The sequence below is a fragment of the Amblyraja radiata genome, chromosome 7, assembly GCF_010909765.2.
Source record: "Amblyraja radiata isolate CabotCenter1 chromosome 7, sAmbRad1.1.pri, whole genome shotgun sequence".
Taxonomy (NCBI): domain Eukaryota; kingdom Metazoa; phylum Chordata; class Chondrichthyes; order Rajiformes; family Rajidae; genus Amblyraja; species Amblyraja radiata.
Window position 1 is genome coordinate 56,929,716 of NC_045962.1, and position 18,313 is coordinate 56,948,028.

Sequence of the window (18,313 nt, forward strand, 5' to 3'; positions counted from 1 at the left end):
ACAGCTGGAACTGCTTGATCAGCTACAAGTAGCATTGAACAATTCTATCAGGTTTTCTGTGCTGCCAGTGTGCTAATGTAAGACAGGTGCTGCTTTGTGCTAACTAAGTCCTCAAGAGGAAAACTGGGTGCAAAGTCAAACCACATGTCGAGTGCAAGGGAAAGTGTGATATGATGAAGCAGGCACTTTCTGAAATGTCAACTCTACTGGATGTGTGCAGATTATGTTGTACTCTGTGGGCTGAGCTGAGCACTTTGCCAGGTGGACTGAGAATCACAAGAGGTTAGAGGGTCAGCCTTAGCTCACCGCTGTGGATGGCATGTTAAATTGAAGTGTTGACGTAGACTTTCTACAAAGCTGCAGGTGTTTTTCTTCACAATAACATTTCCTGGAACATTATAAAATACAATCTATATTTTTAATATAATATGGTTTCTTTAGTTAAAAAAAAACAATAGCACAGACTTCTTCTAACTGTTTTCTATTTGGTAGGAGGATCAGGTTAGGAAAATAACACCCGATTGATATTTGCAATTATTACTAGTATTCATTATTTTAAATCCATTACAATCTTAGTTAATTCAAATTATTGTCTTAAAATTAACATACTACAAGAATGCAGAGGAAATAGCTAACTATAATATAGAATAGTAGGAAAGGTAAAAAGCACCCAGGTAAAAACTATGTTGCTTGTAATTTAGGGAAATGGCTAAGCTAATAAAATCTACATTTCTTTGATCAATGCCTACATAGTTATGCCTCGGCTCCAATATCAATACCAGATTTCACATAGAGTGCCTTTGATAAAATTGTGTAAAACACAAACTTAAAATTGACAGAGATTAACATTTTAATTACAGAGACAGCCGAGTAGCTTCACAGCTTGCACAAGTGATTATATATTTTGCTGGTTTCATGGGGTAATATTCAAGTTTAAATATTTGTCCTGCTTGTAATGTTTATAATACGTTGAATTATGAACACGCGTATAAAAAAATGATTATTTCTCAAAAAAAATGACAATACGTAATTTCCCTTTCTGTCACATGTTGCAATTTTATGTGATAAACCACAATCTATAATAATAGTCACAATAATTCATAAAATGAATCATAGACCTAAGATGGAAGATAAATTTAAAAACATGTTGTATAATATGTTACATGGTTCATTATTTAAATTATAAAATTAAACAAGAAATCATTTTTATTTCACTTTTTGTAGCTTTTTGCATGTTCTAAATTAGCTATCTGTTCATTTTGGTAATAAGAAATGAAAATTGACTTGGAAAAGTGCAGCAAATTTTAATACATTTGGGGCAAATAGTGATACCTTGAAGTGTAGAAAAAGTGAGATGAATTAGAAGAGTGTTACTGTCTCTTCAACTATACTGTAATACATTATCTACCACTTGATTGGCTTCTTAGCCATCTGGAATCCTTATGTGTTTAGCTGTGGTGGACCCTGCAGTTGGGGACTGGTTCAAATGGACTTAACGAGCTATCTAAATCTGTTGCAAATTACATTCATGTTCCATAGTGCACAAGAGGTTGACATTCAACTTTTAGTTGCTCCGAACAATCTTACTAATTAAACTTTTGGGGATATCGTTTTGGAAGAGTACCATATTTTTATTGATGATGCCCATGGCCTGTACTCCTTTTTCTTATTTTTGTTTTCATTCATGGTGTCCTGTTATGGATATAAGTGTTAAGTGATCTCTGCATGTTTAAATATACATATGATCAAACAGTTTGCACATTTTTTGAATACAACATGCATGTGCAAATTATAATATTTTCAAAGACAATAAACAGTGCTATGAAACACTAAATTATGTGATATAATAAAAAATTGCCTTTACAAGACAAAATATTGGTATAAGTTTTAAAAGCTGGATCTGTTACTGTGACAATATTAAAATATATGTGCATAACTCAGGGCACCGTAAAATATCAATCATACATATTACAGGATACTGTGATTGCTGAACAAGATTTTGGATAATCCACATATTATTACCTATATTTATAATTTAGTGTCATATCCAAATTTTGATACAAAGCTCTAATTCCTGAGTCAAAATCGTTCACCATGACCATGGTGGCATCAGCATTGTTTGTTTAGACCAAGCATTTTTTTCCCTTTGCCTGCACTTACCTATAACTGTAATGGTGTATATGCTGTAACAATATATTCTGCGCTGGTATTTTTCTCTTGTAGTACTTGTGCTTGTAGTACTTGTACTACCTGTAGTACTTGTGCCTGACTTGATTGTACTCATTTATAGTATTATTTGACTGGATAGCTCGCAAACAAAGTTTTTCTGTATCTCAATGCACATGTCAATGATAAACCAATACCAGAGATCATGAGGGACATCATTTCCAGTCCATTTGTCTGATTTCCATTAAATCTCAACCTGAATTTTCTGTTTTTTGACCATCTTTCTATTTGTTGTAACTCCTACTTTCATAACCTGACTTCTGCCATGACTTTCTAATGTAATGTCTTATCGAAAACCTGTATGCCCATGTATTTCATGACCAAATCATTGCCTGTTGCCTTTTCTGATACATCCTCATGTAACTTGGTTTACTTACAAATCTATGCTTCTTTTAGATATATTCTCCATTTCCTAGATTAGTTCTACTTTAGTTCAATACATTTTCTTACATCAATCTAACAATTTTATAATTCCCTGGTAATACAACCTATTTTTAAGCAAAAAATGCAATGTATTGGTCTAATACTCCACTGACTACTATTCTCTCTTAATTTGGAAATGTGATATATGCCTGACCAGAGTGATGGCTCGATTGATACAGTTAAAGTAAATATAGTAGAACGTTGTAAAGTCCAAGTTCCTGATTGTGTTTCCATAGAAATCTCATGTTGGATCTTTCCTTTGCTTTTGGATTCAACACAGATCACAACACATGCATTCTACTTCCTCCTCTTTACAATTACTGTTTAGTTTGGGAAGTACAGTTTAGATTATTGTCGTGTATACCAAGGTACAGTGACAAGCTTTGTTCAATATTCAACTAGTTTGAAATGTATCTTATTTGGTCTGTGTAATTTGGTTGTGAAGAATAATCATTTCTTAAGGCATCTTCAAAGAATGAAACATGTGACTAATCACTCTCTGGATGTAACAACATGTATTAAAAATTTCACAACCTAACAGAGCCCTAGAATAAATTGCACACACATTGTTTGAGCTCCTTTTGTCTCATCTAAAGCACTCTGCAACAGACTATAGTAGAGGTGAAGGACACATATTTTATATTGACAATGAGGGTCGGTGGCAAAGAATCACAGTTGTTAAAAGTGACACTGGCATTGAGGATGTAAATGAGAAAAATGGTTTGTGTGATTTTAATGCTCCTGTAAAGTGGAAGTAGGCTTTCCAAAGTCCCATTTAACAATATACATAAGAATTTGGAGCAGACAAGGACTGGGTGGCACGTTGAGTCTGCTTCACCATCTCAGAAGATGATGGTTGATTGAAGTTCATCATATTCCTGTTTATCCATGGTGACCTTTCACACACTTGATTATAAAGAATCTGCCTTAGAAATATCCAATGATTCTTATTCTACTGCCTCTTGATGAAGGCACTTCCACTGACTCTGAGAAAACAAAAATATAACGAATTTTCTTCGATGGCTGGCTCTTTATTTTTTACAATGGCCTCAGTTATAGATGTTCCTCCAAAAATGTTATATTTATCCCTGTTAAGACCCCTTAGGATCTTGTTTAGTGTTATAGATACAATGTGGAAACAGGCCCCTTGCCGGCTGAGTCCAGGCCGACCATCGATCACCCATACACTAGTATAATTTCCTACACATAAGGGGCAATTTACAGAAGCTAAATCAACTATAAGCCTACATGTCTTGGAATGTGGGAGAAAATGGGGTGCCCGGAATAAAGCCACTGTGCGAACATATTAACGCTGCACAGACAACACCTATGGTTAGGATTAAACCCGGGTTTCTGAGGACATGAATTAGCAGCTCTACCGCTGTACCACAATGCCGCCCTTGTGTTTTAATGTAACGTCCATTCCAACTATTAGTTGGGTAACCTTCTCTGAATTGCTTGCAATGCTTGTGCATGGTTCCTTAAATTAGGTGATCAATCCTGTGCACAGTATTCCCGATGTGGTCTCATCAATGTCCCATACAACTAAAGCATAATCTCACTACTTTTGTATAAAAATTACAGAATAACAATTCATTTCAGTCCATGCCTTCGACTTCATTCAGAACATGTCATTCCTGTTGACCAGGCATTCCTTTTGAGATTCCTTCTTGTGTATTTCTTCTGCTGATAGTGAAGGATATGATAGTGGGGTGTTCAAAGAAGGTGTTGGTGTCAAAGGAATAATGGAAACAGCCAGAATGTTATTTTGTATTACTTTGTTTTACCAAAATGCCGATTTATGTATGTCCATTGAACAAAAGAGAGTAACTGAAGCCATTGCAGTTGATATTGTCCTTGTGGCTACTATCACCTTCAGGGTGCCGGGTAGAAGGTATTTGGAACAAGCTGCCAGAAGAGGTAAATGAGGGAGATACTATGATGCATATTAAATTCTATAATTTTAAAGACATTACAGGTACATGGATAGCAAAAGTTTGGAGGGATATGGGCCAAACACAGGCAGGTGGGATTGGCAGAGTTGGGACATCTTGGTTGGCATGGGCAACCAAGTTGGGCCGAAGGGCCTCTTCCATGCTGTATTAATCCATGATTCTATGACTCTATCATGCCTATTTCTTTGTAATCTCTCTCTGGTCCTAATCAATCACATTTAAAAAATTGTACAAAATTCCTTGTGTGCAAACTGGCTGTGGTGTTTCTTGATACAACATCAAGACTTCAAAACTACTGCAGATAACATTGGGACTTCTTGTGGTCAAATGGTAGTAAATCGATTTTTAAAAATGTCTCTTTTCATCCTACATTAGCACCTCCATTTTTGTTTACTTGCACAACCTGAAATATGCCTAAGGGTGAACCACAGATCCTCTTATTTGACAAACTGAAGTATGAATAATATAGATTATTTCTCATTATTGTAACCATCTTTCTAATTATAATTTAATGTCATTAATTGTCACTGTGATGCTCTCTGTTGCTACAATTTTATAATACACTAGACCAAGTGCAGACCCGTTGGGTCTGTTCCTCCAACGCCCAGTTGCGGTGGGTGGGGGGGGCTGGGGGGGGGGGTGGGGGTGGCATGCGGCGTCACATGCACTAACCACCCCCACACACATGCCAACTACCCCCCCTTGATATTATATTAATATGATTAAGAGAGAGAGGGGGGGAGGGGTAGAGAGTGAGGGCAGAGAGAGAATGACTGAGGGGGGGGGGAGGGTGGTGGAAAGTGCGCCTGCGTGTTGAGAGCATCTGCTTTAAGCTAGTGCGGGGGAGGGGGGGGGGCGGTGCCGCGAGCAAGGGCATTGTGACCTTTGCAGCTGCCGCAGCTTTGATTTAAAAAAACAGCCCATTTTGTGAACAACTTTATTATAAATCTGGGGAAATAATTGATCAAATTTAGGTAGGATTTCCGAAATTGTAAGTTAAGTCGCCACCGAAATATGTAAAAATCTCAGCGTATTTGTGTCTGGTTTTCGAGAAAATACGTTTCAAAGGCAAAATGACATACACCCACACACACACACACACACACACACACACACACACACACACACACACACACACACACACACACACTCACACACACACACACACACACACACACACACACACACACACACACACACACACACACACACACACACACACACACACACACACACACACACACTCTCACACACACACACACACACACACACACACACACACACACACACACACACACACACACACACACAGTTTTAATAGATATATATGATTGATTAAAACATGTTGGATATGATAGGGAACGATATATCAATTTTAACAGCAAAATTTACAACCAAATGAAAAATATATCAACAGATTTGCAAATGATTTTAAGGAAGCCTGGATTTTCTTTAACTTTTTCATTTTTTTATTGAGAGTTAATTTTATTTTTTACTGCTGTGTTTGGTCTTTTCAAATTGATTTTCCACGACTATTCCACTATATAATTAATCTGGAGAGAGCATTGGGTAAAATATGGGTGAACAGATTATAGAAGCAAATCATCCTTGCCATTATAAGATATAGTATTGCACAACTATGTACATGTGTAGTATTATAGTGACACCCATAGAAAATTGAAATGCAGTGATAGTTTTCAGTAGATGCATGAAAAAGGTATAAATATTCTTTGCCCGCAGAAATATCAATAATGACATATTTATGTTGTGACTCTAATAATAAAATGTCCTTAAGTGCTTAACATCAGGCAGAACAGAAGTCTAAACGAAGGGTACATTTATCATTTGTTTCCTGCCTGGAGGCTATTCGAAAACCATAGTCTATTGTTTTGTAATCCTGAAGCATTTTTAACTACCCGCTGAATAGGATGCCTATTGGGAACGGTTTGCTTAGGAATGGAAAACCATCGTATGCACAAAATATTTAGGTATCAGCTCCTGATGATCACTCTTCACAGCTCAAAATCTTCTGGACCATTCAATGACTTATTTGATTTCCAATGTGATATTCAGAGCTACTTGATCTCTGTAGGCCATCTCAATGCCTGTTTAAAAGCAGATGGCTGACCAATAGTTTATTATTCCACCCTGGCCACGAAAATGAAATCGGTTTCTCACTACCACTCACAAACAAATGGCCTCTAGGTCCTTTTGGTTTCTTAACAGGGAGTTCAGGCAGCTGCTGCAGAGAAAGGAGGGACAACCTTTGGTCAAATTTTCTCTTGTTTTCAGTGTGAATATTGAGGCTTATTTTTCTGCTTGAGGATTTTTGTTTTTCACAAAGGCATTACTTCCAAAGATGAAATTTAATTTAAGACTCACAGAACCTATCTAGTTCACAAACATCCTTTCGGGGAGGAAATCTGCTATTATTATACAATCTCCTCTAGAGTCTAGATCAACAATAATGTGGATTAACCAACCTTTGTAAAGACTGTAAAGACTAAAGATTGTAAAGCTACCTACTTATGCTAAACTGTTACTGACATCTCTTCAGGTGCATCTTCCCACATCTATACATTTTGTAGTGTTCTAACTGATATCTTGCTGCTGCTAATGGACAAGCATATTTTTTTTTCTGTCCAAAAAGAACCAAAAATGTCTAATGAAAAGGGGTTCCTCAATTTAACGGGATGGGACACTTGAATTGCATTGATGCACCAATTTTCTCTCGGTGGAGTATTTTGCATTAATTTAGAATAAAGTTCTGATGAATTAAGGCAAACTTCAAACTTCAAAATTCAAACTTGAATCTGACATTTTAGTGCACAGTTTGATAATATGCTCTTAAAATTTTATTTTATGACCATCTTTTACTTACTTTCTCTTGATTTTGTTAATGGACAATCCACACTCTTCGACTCGGGAAATGTCTACAAGTACCTCCTAACCTTTCCATTAGCAGTAATTTTGCTCTAAAAATATCACTGTTAATCTAACCTTTTTTGCCACTCAGCCATACTGCTATTGAAAACTCCTGTGCCTGTCATGGTACGAGCCTTTGACGTGATGGAACTCATCCATCTGTGAGTTTCCTTATGTGATGTTTGGCTAATTCGTGATCTGCAACTCTACCGCACACATCACTATGTTTCTATCACGCTGGTGGCTTGGTTGAGTCTGCAGTAATAAGCTAGCTGTCACACCATGGCGGATGGGAGCTGTCATTATTTCTCAAATAGTACAGCATCTACAATGTCATCTTTAAGTTCAGCAGATTCTTATTTCGATTGATAACCTTGAGATGTTTTATACATTGTCAAGGTGCTATATAAATGGAAGTTCTTATCAACATTGCCCGATATGCAATTACTGCAGCCAGCCCATACGATTGGTTAAAGGGATTGCCATTTTGCAGAACAAGTGGCAGAAAGCTGCAAAAAAACGAATGCAAAACAGAAATAAAAACAAAACATGTTGAAATTACTCAGTCAGTATTTTTGGAGAGAAGATACATTAGGTTTTCAGATGAATTCAACGTTAGAGACATTCATATTTACAGATGTTGAACAAATGGGGAGGGGAGGGCAGAACAAAGTGGGAAGTCCATGATTAGATTTAAAAGCAGGCGATATTAGCAGGTAAATGGAATGATGATGATTTCAAGACTGAGATGGGAGTATCAGAAATGACTGAACCCAATATTGAGTCAAGAAGATTCTAACATGCCAGTTGAAAAATGGAGTGGTATAACCTTGATCTTATCTTCATCAGAACATCAGAAGAGATTAAGAACAGAAATCAGACTGGTAATGGGATGGAGAAATGAAGGGAGAGATTGATGTAAGCCCGCAATGATGTGGGCTGTTCAGCTAAGCGGTCATCAAACCCTGTGATGATCTCCCCAGTGAAGAGAACCCTGCATCATGAGTAACAAATTTAATATTTTACATTAAACAAATTTGGGCGGCACAATGGCGCAGCGGTAGAACTGCTGCCTCACAGCACCAGAGACTTGTGATCGATCCTGACTACGGCATTTGTGTCTGTGCGGCGTTTGGACATGCTCCCTGTGACCATGTGGGTTCTCTGCAGGTGCTCCTACATACCAAAGGCATGCAGGTTTGTAGGTTAATTGGCTTCTGTAAATTGCCCCTGGTGGGTAGGATGTCAAAGTGGGTTAACTAATGCACAGGAAAATCATGGCTGTTTCCATGCTTTATCTCTAAACTCTAAATGTCAGTTAAATATGGGATGGATATTTGAGGCCTTTAACAATGAAAAAGATGGGAAAAGTTGTAGGTCCTTCGAAGATGTCATATAAAGAGAAAAAGATGTTGATAACAATTGGCAAAACCACTAGAGTATTGCTAAATGGAAAACTGAATATAGAGGTCATGGAAGCATAGAGTCATAGACTTTTACAGTTTTACATTCGTAGAGCAAAACGGCATGGAATTGGGTAATTTGGCCCAATTCATCCATACTGACTAAGTTGCCCAACTAAGCTAGTCCTATTTGCCTGTGCCATGTACCTCTCCAAAGTCTTTCAAAAGTTGTAATTGTACCCACCTCTATTATTTCCTCTGGCAGCTTGTTCCAGAAAAGAACGATCCTCTTGTGAATACTTTGCCACTCATGTTCTTTTTAAATCTTCCTCCTTTCACCTTAAATCTATATCCCCCAGTTTTAGACTCCCCTACCCTGAGGGGAAAAAAAACTGTGACTATTCACTCTATCTATGACCCTCATGATTTTATAAGCCTCTATAAGGTCATCACTCAGCCTGCTATGCTCCAGGAAAAAAAATGTCTATCCAGCCTTTCCTTATAATTCAAAACCTCTCGACCTTATAACATCCTCGTAAATCTTTTTTGCAGCCTTTCTAGTTCAATAAAATCCTTTGTGGATTAACCTGCCTAGGACAATACATAGGACTGCAAATGTGGCCTTACCAACATCTTGTACAGCAGTAACATGATGTCCCATCTCCTGTACTCAATACCATGCCTGTTTGTGAATGATCCACTACGACATACATGGTAAAACATAGGTATTTATTCAATTCAGAAATACAGAGCATTTAAGTTGCACAGCCGTGCTCATGAAGCTCAGCATACGTTCTGCTAGCTGGCTGTCAGCGTTAGTGTAGTACTGTAATACCATGTAATGGGTGGCATGCATTATATGTGTAGTGGAGATTATAAATGGCATGGATTAATAAAGGTTAATCTGCATCCTTCCTCTTAAAGAAGCAATGCATATAAAGACTGGTTAGTGGAGTAAATTGTAAAACACCAGTATAGGGTTATGCACCACCGGGCCAAAGTTAAAGCGGGTCATGCACAGTTCAAGTATAGCCAGTGAACTTTCCAATCAGCAGGTTTGGCTTGCAGACACGACCTACACGTGTACAGTAGTACCCTTCTTGCGCCTCATCTTTCTCTGAAGAAGCAAGCCCCTCATCGGGTGGACGCGGAGGAGTAAACACCAGTGGAGATGGGGGCACCGGGGAAGGCAGGGATGATGCTGGCACCGGTAGAGGAGTCACTGGAGTGACGTTCACGGAATGTGGGGGAAAACCGACTGGCTGGTCAGGGTAAGGACGGGAAGGTGCCGGTTCATTAACCGGGAGGAGATGTTGGCGGGTGTGTCGGTAGATGCCGTTGTCAATACTGACCAGGTATGAGCGTGGCTGCGCGGTTGCCCCTAGAATAACACTGAGGTGGTCATAGCCTCTGAGCGACTGTAACCGGACAACCTGTCCCTTGTTAAGTGGTTGAAGCAGAGAGCTGGTTTTGTCGTAGTATTTTCTTTGTCTATCTCGGCGGTGTTAGAGCTGGGATTGGATCACTGACAGTGCGCGAACTTGTGGTTCTAACAGTAGCTTGGCCATAGGCAGGGTGGTGCATGTTCGCCGTGACATGAGTCGTTCGGACGTAGATCCCAAGAGAGCATTGCGGATGATGTTTCGTAGGTTGAGTAGGTCGAGATAGACATCGGGGCCGGCCCTGTGTGAGCGTTCCATTAGTTGTTTTGCGCTTCTTACTGCGCATTCAGCCAGGCCATTGGACTGCGGGTACTCGTGGCTGCTGGTGATGTGCTGAAAGTCCCAGCGTGTCACGAAATCCTAGAAGAACTGAATGGAGAATTGAGTTCTATTGTCTGAGAGCAGCTGGAGGAGTGCTCCATGGACAGACAAGTGGCGAGTGAGTTTTTGAGTGGCCATGGCTGAGGTCGGGCTACAGAGTAGGTCGATTTCAAACCATCCTGAGTAGAAATCAACTAGAACTAGCTATTGTTTGCTGTGCCTGTTACGACTCCCGAATGCAGGTATTTCAGAGCCGCGTAACATAATTCAAAAACCAGGTTCAAGTTCAAAAATCTTTTAATTATTCAATGGAACACAAAACCCAAACCTGATTCAAACAACCCAGTCAGGGATAGGGATGGACTAACAAACAATTAAACAGTGCTCCAGCCAGCCACGTAATGGGCCGTCGAACCGGAGACTCTAAAACCTGCCTAAAGAGATATAACCCTGAAACAAAATACACGAAAACACTAAGGTCAGCCCTTATCCGTCCCAATTCAATATTTGTTAACAAGTAATGGTGAAAGTACACAAAGTTCTATGCCATGTGGCCAGGCCTTCCTCAGCTCACACCAGCAGGCTGCTCACAAGTCAGGGTCTACGAAGAAGAGAGAGAATCCTGGGAAACTCTGGTATTTAAGCTTCAGATGAGTCACCCGTCACCTGACGCAGCTTGGCCAATCGGGTACAGGAGCCTTTAACCCCTTGATTCCAGACTCACAGCCATGAGGCCTGTACTCAGGAGAGAAACAGAGAAATGTAAGTACATAGCATTCACCAGGGGGGGGGGAGCGCCTAACAGTGCCACTCAAATATGTCGGCCGCCACTGTGGACCAGGGTAGGTAGGGTGCGGGAGAAGTGGTTGTTTAGGTTGGTGCAGGGTCAGGCTGTTGCAAATCGGGCAGGCAGTGACTTTCTCACGAATGTAGGCAGCCATGTCAGGCCAGAAGAACATACCTTTTGCATGTTGGAGGGTTATTTCTGCGGTGGGATGGCCCCCATGGACAATATCAAAGTACTTGTTGCGAAGAGACGTCGGGATAACTGCCTTATATCCTTTCACTATAATGCCGTCTTGAATGACCAGTTCGTCGCAGACAGGGGAGAACGTGTGAATAGGGGGCGGCAGTTGGTGCTGTTTGTCTGGCCAGCCGCGGCGGATGACAGTGGCAAGTGATTGTAGTGTTTCGTCTGCGGCTGTTTGTGCCACTTGGATGTCTAAGCCCGCGGATGGGAGGCAGGAGACCATCATAACCGAATACACCTCGTCATCTGACAGGTGTTTTCCGCAGGTGGAGCGAGGTGCCCGTAAGAGAGTGTCAGCTAAGTACATGTCCTTACCGCATTTGTAGGTTAGTTTGATGCCATACCCCAATAGTTCCATCATCATGCATTGTAAACGCGCTGGTGTCATGTGGATTGGTTTGTTGAGGATACTGAGCAGGGGCTGATGGTCAGTTTCAATCATGATCGGGTTGCCAAAGATGAAGTCCTTGAATTTCTTGCAGGCAAAAGTTACCGCGAGTAGCTCCTTCTCGATTTGAGCGTAGCGCTGTTCAGTGTCGGTCATGGTACGGGAGGCATAGGCGATTGGTCTGGAACCCTTCCTGTTGTATTGTAGGCAGGCAGCACCCAGTCCATACTGGGAAGCATCACAGTTTAGGGTGACAGGTAGCCCAACATCGAAGTATGTGAGGGTTGGGGCGCAAGACATTAGTTGTTTGAGGGTTTCAAATGCCCTCTGTTGGTGCTGGTGCCAGGACCAGTGCGTATCCTTATGGGTCAGTTGCCGCAGCTGGGCTGGCAGCTCGCTGAAGTTTGGGGTGAATTTTCCTAGGTAGTTTACCAAGTCTAGAAATCGCTGTAGCGCTGTCATGTCTGTGGGTGCGGGCATTTCATGGATGGCAATGGTTTTAGAACAGTCTGGCCTGAGCCTGTTGTTGGTGAATACATGGCCTACGTAAGTCTCTTTGTCGACTCGAAACCTGCACTTGAGGGGGTTGAGTTTGATGTTTACATCCCTGGCCTGATCCAGGACCCGCTTCAGGTTTGAGTCATGTTCTTGGACATTGCGGATGTCGTCCATGATTATGTCGCATGGGTAGCCAGTAAAGAATTGTTCCATAGTACGTTGAAAAGCCTCACTGACCGAAATGATGCCAAATGGCATACGTAAAAATCGGTAGCGTCCGAAGGGTGTCGTGAATGTGGTTAGCATGGAGGATGCATGGTCTAGCAGTATTTGCCAAAATGAGTTCTTTACATCTAGGACAGAGAAGACTGTGGCTTTACCCAAGTTGGCTGCGACCCCTTCCACTGTCCGCATTGGGTGGTGTGGTCGTTTGATGGCAGTGTTTAAGGCTTTAGGGTTGATGCAAATCCTTATTTTGTCTTTGTTTTTCTTGATTGTTGCGATCATGGTGGAGACCCAGGAGTGGTCGTTGAAAGGGGCTATCATGCCCAGTGTTTCCATTCTGTCTAGTTCAATTTTGACGCAGTCCTTCATTGCGTGCGGGATTCAGTGTGGAGAGTGAACGACAGGTGTGACCTCTGGGATGGTTACAATAATGTATTCTGTGGAAAGCTTGCCCAGCTGGTTGTGGAAAAAGGTCTTTGTATTCAGGGCCGGATTTACGTATAAGCTAGACAAGCTTAAGCTTAGGGCCTCGAGATCTAGGGGGGCCTTCTTACCTTGCTGCCTCACCGGACCCGTCGAACCTCGCCGCCCCACCGACCATCTGCCCACCGGGACCTCCTACTCTTTGCCTGCTGACCCTCGCCACTCCATCGCCCTCCAGCAGCCCGCAGCCGTCGCCTTACCTGCAGCCTGGACTCAGCACAGGGCCTGAAGTTTCCACGCTGCAGACTCCCACTCCCCCGGGTTTGACTGCGCTGGGTCCTAGTGCTCGTCCACCTAACGCAGGTAACCTCAATGGCTGTTCCACTGGGTCTTCCCCATCCCCCTCAAACCATATGACCCCAGCTCTTCCCCACCCACACTACAGTCCTCATACCCCCCAACCCCCTGACCACCCACCACCCCCCCACCAGTTACCACCTTGGCCTCAGTTCACTCACCTGCCTTCCTCCTGCCCCAACCCCCATCCCTGCCATGTGTTCACCGTCGCCCCTAACCTCCCACTCTCAGATACCGAACGGTCTGCCCTCAGCAGAGCCTCACCTTTGTCCCCCTCCATCCCCACCTCAATGAGTTCCACGCCCTCCGCAATTTGGAGCTCTTCTTCCGTCGCCTCCGCGGCTTGGACTTCCAAATCAGCCACTTCCTACCGGAGACCGCGGCTCCTGAAGTCCACAGGCTGAGCTGGGTGGAGATTCACGCTGGCGGCTCTCGGCAAAGGGTTTCCAGGGCTCCGCGATATTAAAATCAGCGCCGCCCGAGGCTGGGAGCTCCGCAAACCACAGCTCTGATGTTGAAGCAGCAGGCCCAACACTCCAGAGCTTCAAATGGCGATCCCGGTAAGGCATCGCCCACTCCGCGGTGAATCCAATCTGTATTTTAAAACCAACTGTTTAATGACAACATACAGTAGGATCTAAAAGTGTCACACTGCCACTGTCGGGTAGTCATGGTCCTCTAGTCGTGGGGGTGGTGGATTGGGATGGGGGGCCTCACAAGTGAAATAGCTTAGGGCCTCTCTTCATCTAAATCCGGCCCTGTTTGTATTGCGCAAGTAGTTGTTGGGTGGGGCTTTGAGATGTGGATAATTGGTACAAAGTTTTACCAAAGGTGACTAGGCCCGTATCATGACATGCATCAATGCCCAGGAGGAGGGGCACTTTCCCTCTAACAATGAAAAAATCCAGATCGTAAACTTGGGACGCTAGGTGGCATTGTAGTGTGACTTTACCTACTGGTTGCACCTCCCCCCCCCCCCCACCAAATGGGTGTAACTCGGAGTTTGTTTTCATGATGGTTTCATTGTTGTGAATTCTTTGGAAGTCTGATAAGGATAGTACTTTGCACCATGCACCGGTATATATCTTTGCAGCAACTTTGGTATTGTTGATACTAAGCATTGTCATGGGATCATTGTGTTTGCACAGTGGGTCAGATAAAGAATGTATGTTATGGCTGGTTTCTTGAAGGTGTTGCGGTTTTGGCTCTGCTGGTGCCAATATTTCAGTCAATGCCTTGTTGGAAAGTGTGGGCTCGAGCACGTAGAGAGATACTTGTGGCTGGACCTTGTTACCACGAGCGCATACCTTTTTCACCACCCAATCTACCTCCAGTATGTTACACCTTTCATGTTATTACCTGCACCCCTAGGTCTCTCTGTTCTACAACATTCACCAGCCTCCACCATTTACTGTGGAAGTTCTGCTTTGGTTTGTCTTTCAAAATATGTAGCACCTCATATTTATCTGTACATGTTTGTTTGGAGTGCTACACCGATGGTGCAGGATGATCAATTGAATGTGAAGGCTCATGAGAATTAAAGGAATTTTATTCTGCTTCTGTTAGAGAGAGGGAGGTAAGAGTAGAAATACATAGTCAAATATACTGTGAAATATGGGCTGTGGGAATTCTCAGGTGAGGAAGTGCAATATAGAGAGCACAATTCAAAATATTTTCTAGCTCAAGGAAGAATTTCTGAAATGTGATCATTTTTGCAGTATTTTAAACAAAGCAACAGATTGTCATCTACCAAGATGTCACATTTATCAATGACCCAAAAATCATTGAAAACAAATCTATGTGTTTAAGTCCTTTTTGCTGAGGGATAAATGCTGGCCAGAGCTCTTCTGCTTCTCGAGCTCTGCTGCAGAATATTTTACACCCAGCTGAGAGGCAGATGTCTTATTTGAAAAGTGCAGGAGAAATAAAAGACTACCATCTTCCCGGTGGAGAAGAGTAAAATCAAAAATCAACTGTAATTAGCAGAAATCCCTGTATTTTCGAATCAAAGAATTCAGCTATGCAAATCATGATTTGACTTATGCTTTAGTTTAATTTAGAGAAACATAGAAACATAGAAACATAGAAAATAGGTGCAGGAGTAGGCCATTCGGCCCTTCGAGCCTGCACTGCCATTCAGGGCTGATCATCCAACTCAGTAACCTGTACCTGCTTTCTCTCCATACCCCCTGAACCCTTTAGCCGCACGGGCCACATCTAACTCCTTCTTAAATATAGAGATACAAAGTGGAAACAGGCCCTTCAGCCAGAAGACAATTAACCTACAAAGCTATACATCTTTGGATTGTGGAAGGAAACCAGAGCATCGAGAGAAAATCCATACAGTCACAGGGAGAACATACAAACTCCGTACAGGCAGCACCCGTAGTCAGGATCGAATCCGAGTCTCTGGCGCTGTAAGGCAGCAACTCTATCGTTGTGCCACTGTGCCACCCCTGTTATAGAACAGAAATTAAAACTTTGAAAAAAATCAATGATTTTGCTCCCAAACCTCAATCATTCAGTAAAGATTTGGAATATACTTCCGAAAATGTTGTCACCCTTGTCTTTAAAGTATCTGCAACATCTAACTCATAGACCATTTTTTTGTCATCTTTCTAATGTGGATCAGTTTCAGAATTTGGTCTGAAATTTAACAGAATTAGAAACATATTAAAATAATGCTGCACAGCCCACCTGTTCCAGTTTGAGAGAGGGCTGTGGGAGAGTCCACTTTGTACATATACAAAGAGCAATGGGTTACATGTGTAAGCATCATTGATTCGTAATTTGCAACATACTTATGCATAGTAACTATCCATATTGGAAGTAATATGTGAAATCCAAACTTATCAGTGCACCCTCCTGCTCTAATTGGAGATCTTAAAACAACATTTCTCAAGAGGAACATTTCTCAAGCTGGAAGATTAGGTCATGTAATGCTTATGGATAAATTAGCTGATATCCAATCCTCTGATGCTTAAACAGACATTTGTGAATGTGGGCAAGGATTCTAAATGTGGGCGAAAGGTCTCATCTTAAAAATATTGGGAGAGTAAGCAATGTGACTTATTTGGGAAGAATTGATATTAATCTTCCATGGTAGATGTCTGAACAGCAAATTGGAACTGCTTCTTCGCGGAGTGCTATTCCGGTTGAGATCGACACTACTTTCCATCTTCACATCTGCACATTACTGTTGTTATTGCAATGTGATGATTAGCATCATTGTTGCATGCCAATGGCCTACATGCACAGGGATATCATATCCAGTGAGGTGTGTGATTCATATGTAGGAAGGAACTGCAGATGCTGGTTTAAACCAAAGATAGACACAAAAAGCTGGAGTAATTCAATGGGTCAGACAGCATCTCTGGAGACAGTCTCGACCCAAAATGTCACCTTTTCCTTTCTCTAGAGATGCTGTCTGACCTGCTGAGTTACTCTAGCTTTGTGTGTATCTGAGGTGTGTGATTCAACTGCCAATTGCAGTACATGTTGTGCACATTAACAAATGCTTATGTTAACTTCATTTTCATCACTTTTGTAATATGAAACATGAGCAATTGAAATTCCATGCCTTTGTGAAAGACTAGAATGTTTTATGGTTGTAAGACACCAAAGTGTGATGACTTTTGTCAAGGGTCATAAAGACAATTATTTAAATAATCTAATGAAAATTAAGTGCATTACACGAACAGTGGGCATGAACAGTATATTATATACAATAATGCTTACATGTATCAAGCTGTTCCTTAATGATTTGCCGCACAGAAGAATCTTACAAAATCACCGTGCAGTGTTATGTACTTTAGAAATTAAGTAAAATCACATTCCTGTCTTCACTAATGATCCTTCGTTAAATTTAAACCAACAGCAGGTCCTCAGGATTTTAGTGGACATATGTGCCAACCATGAGGAACCTGGTGTTGCTGAGGTATGTGTGAAAACAAAAGAGGTGCAACAAAGACCATGTGGGAAACAGACCCGAGAGTTTATGGCCAGGTGATAGAGGCAATCTCTCATATGGAGGTATGCTCCATAGGGTCAACATGGATATGAAGGCATATCGACCAGAGTTCACAGATGCCGTCCCTTCATCTCCCCTGCCATAACCACAGAAAGCACAGGAGGGAGTTCTGACTACCATGCATGCAATGTGGATTTAGTTATGTGCTCTGAGACATAAACCATTAAATTATTGTGCTACGAAATGTAAAGAATTCTATTACCTTTCCTTTGTCTACTACTACTACTATTTTAACAGCAATTCATTAATTTAAAACACATAGATTAAACCCTTGCTACAATGTTGAAAACAGGAATTTGGTACATGTAAATTGTATTTTCTCTTAAAATTGTGCACTGGAATTTCCAAGCTGTAAGTGCAATACATAAGATTTATAAATCAGGCATGTGACTTACTTTTATATACATACTTCTGAATTACTTCTCTCTTCCATGGACTCTCTATCACACATTTGTTCGTGCAATGACACAATACTGGCAAGACCTATTACATTATAACATTTAAAGTGCCAATAAACAAACAAATACTGTTATATTATAAAAAGTCACAAAATACATTACATTCCAATAATACAATTGGGGATAAAGTGGATTTTTCCTTTAGCTTATGAGCAACTACTTTAAACTGTATCTGGGGCATTTACAATTTGACCTCAGCAGTAAGCTAA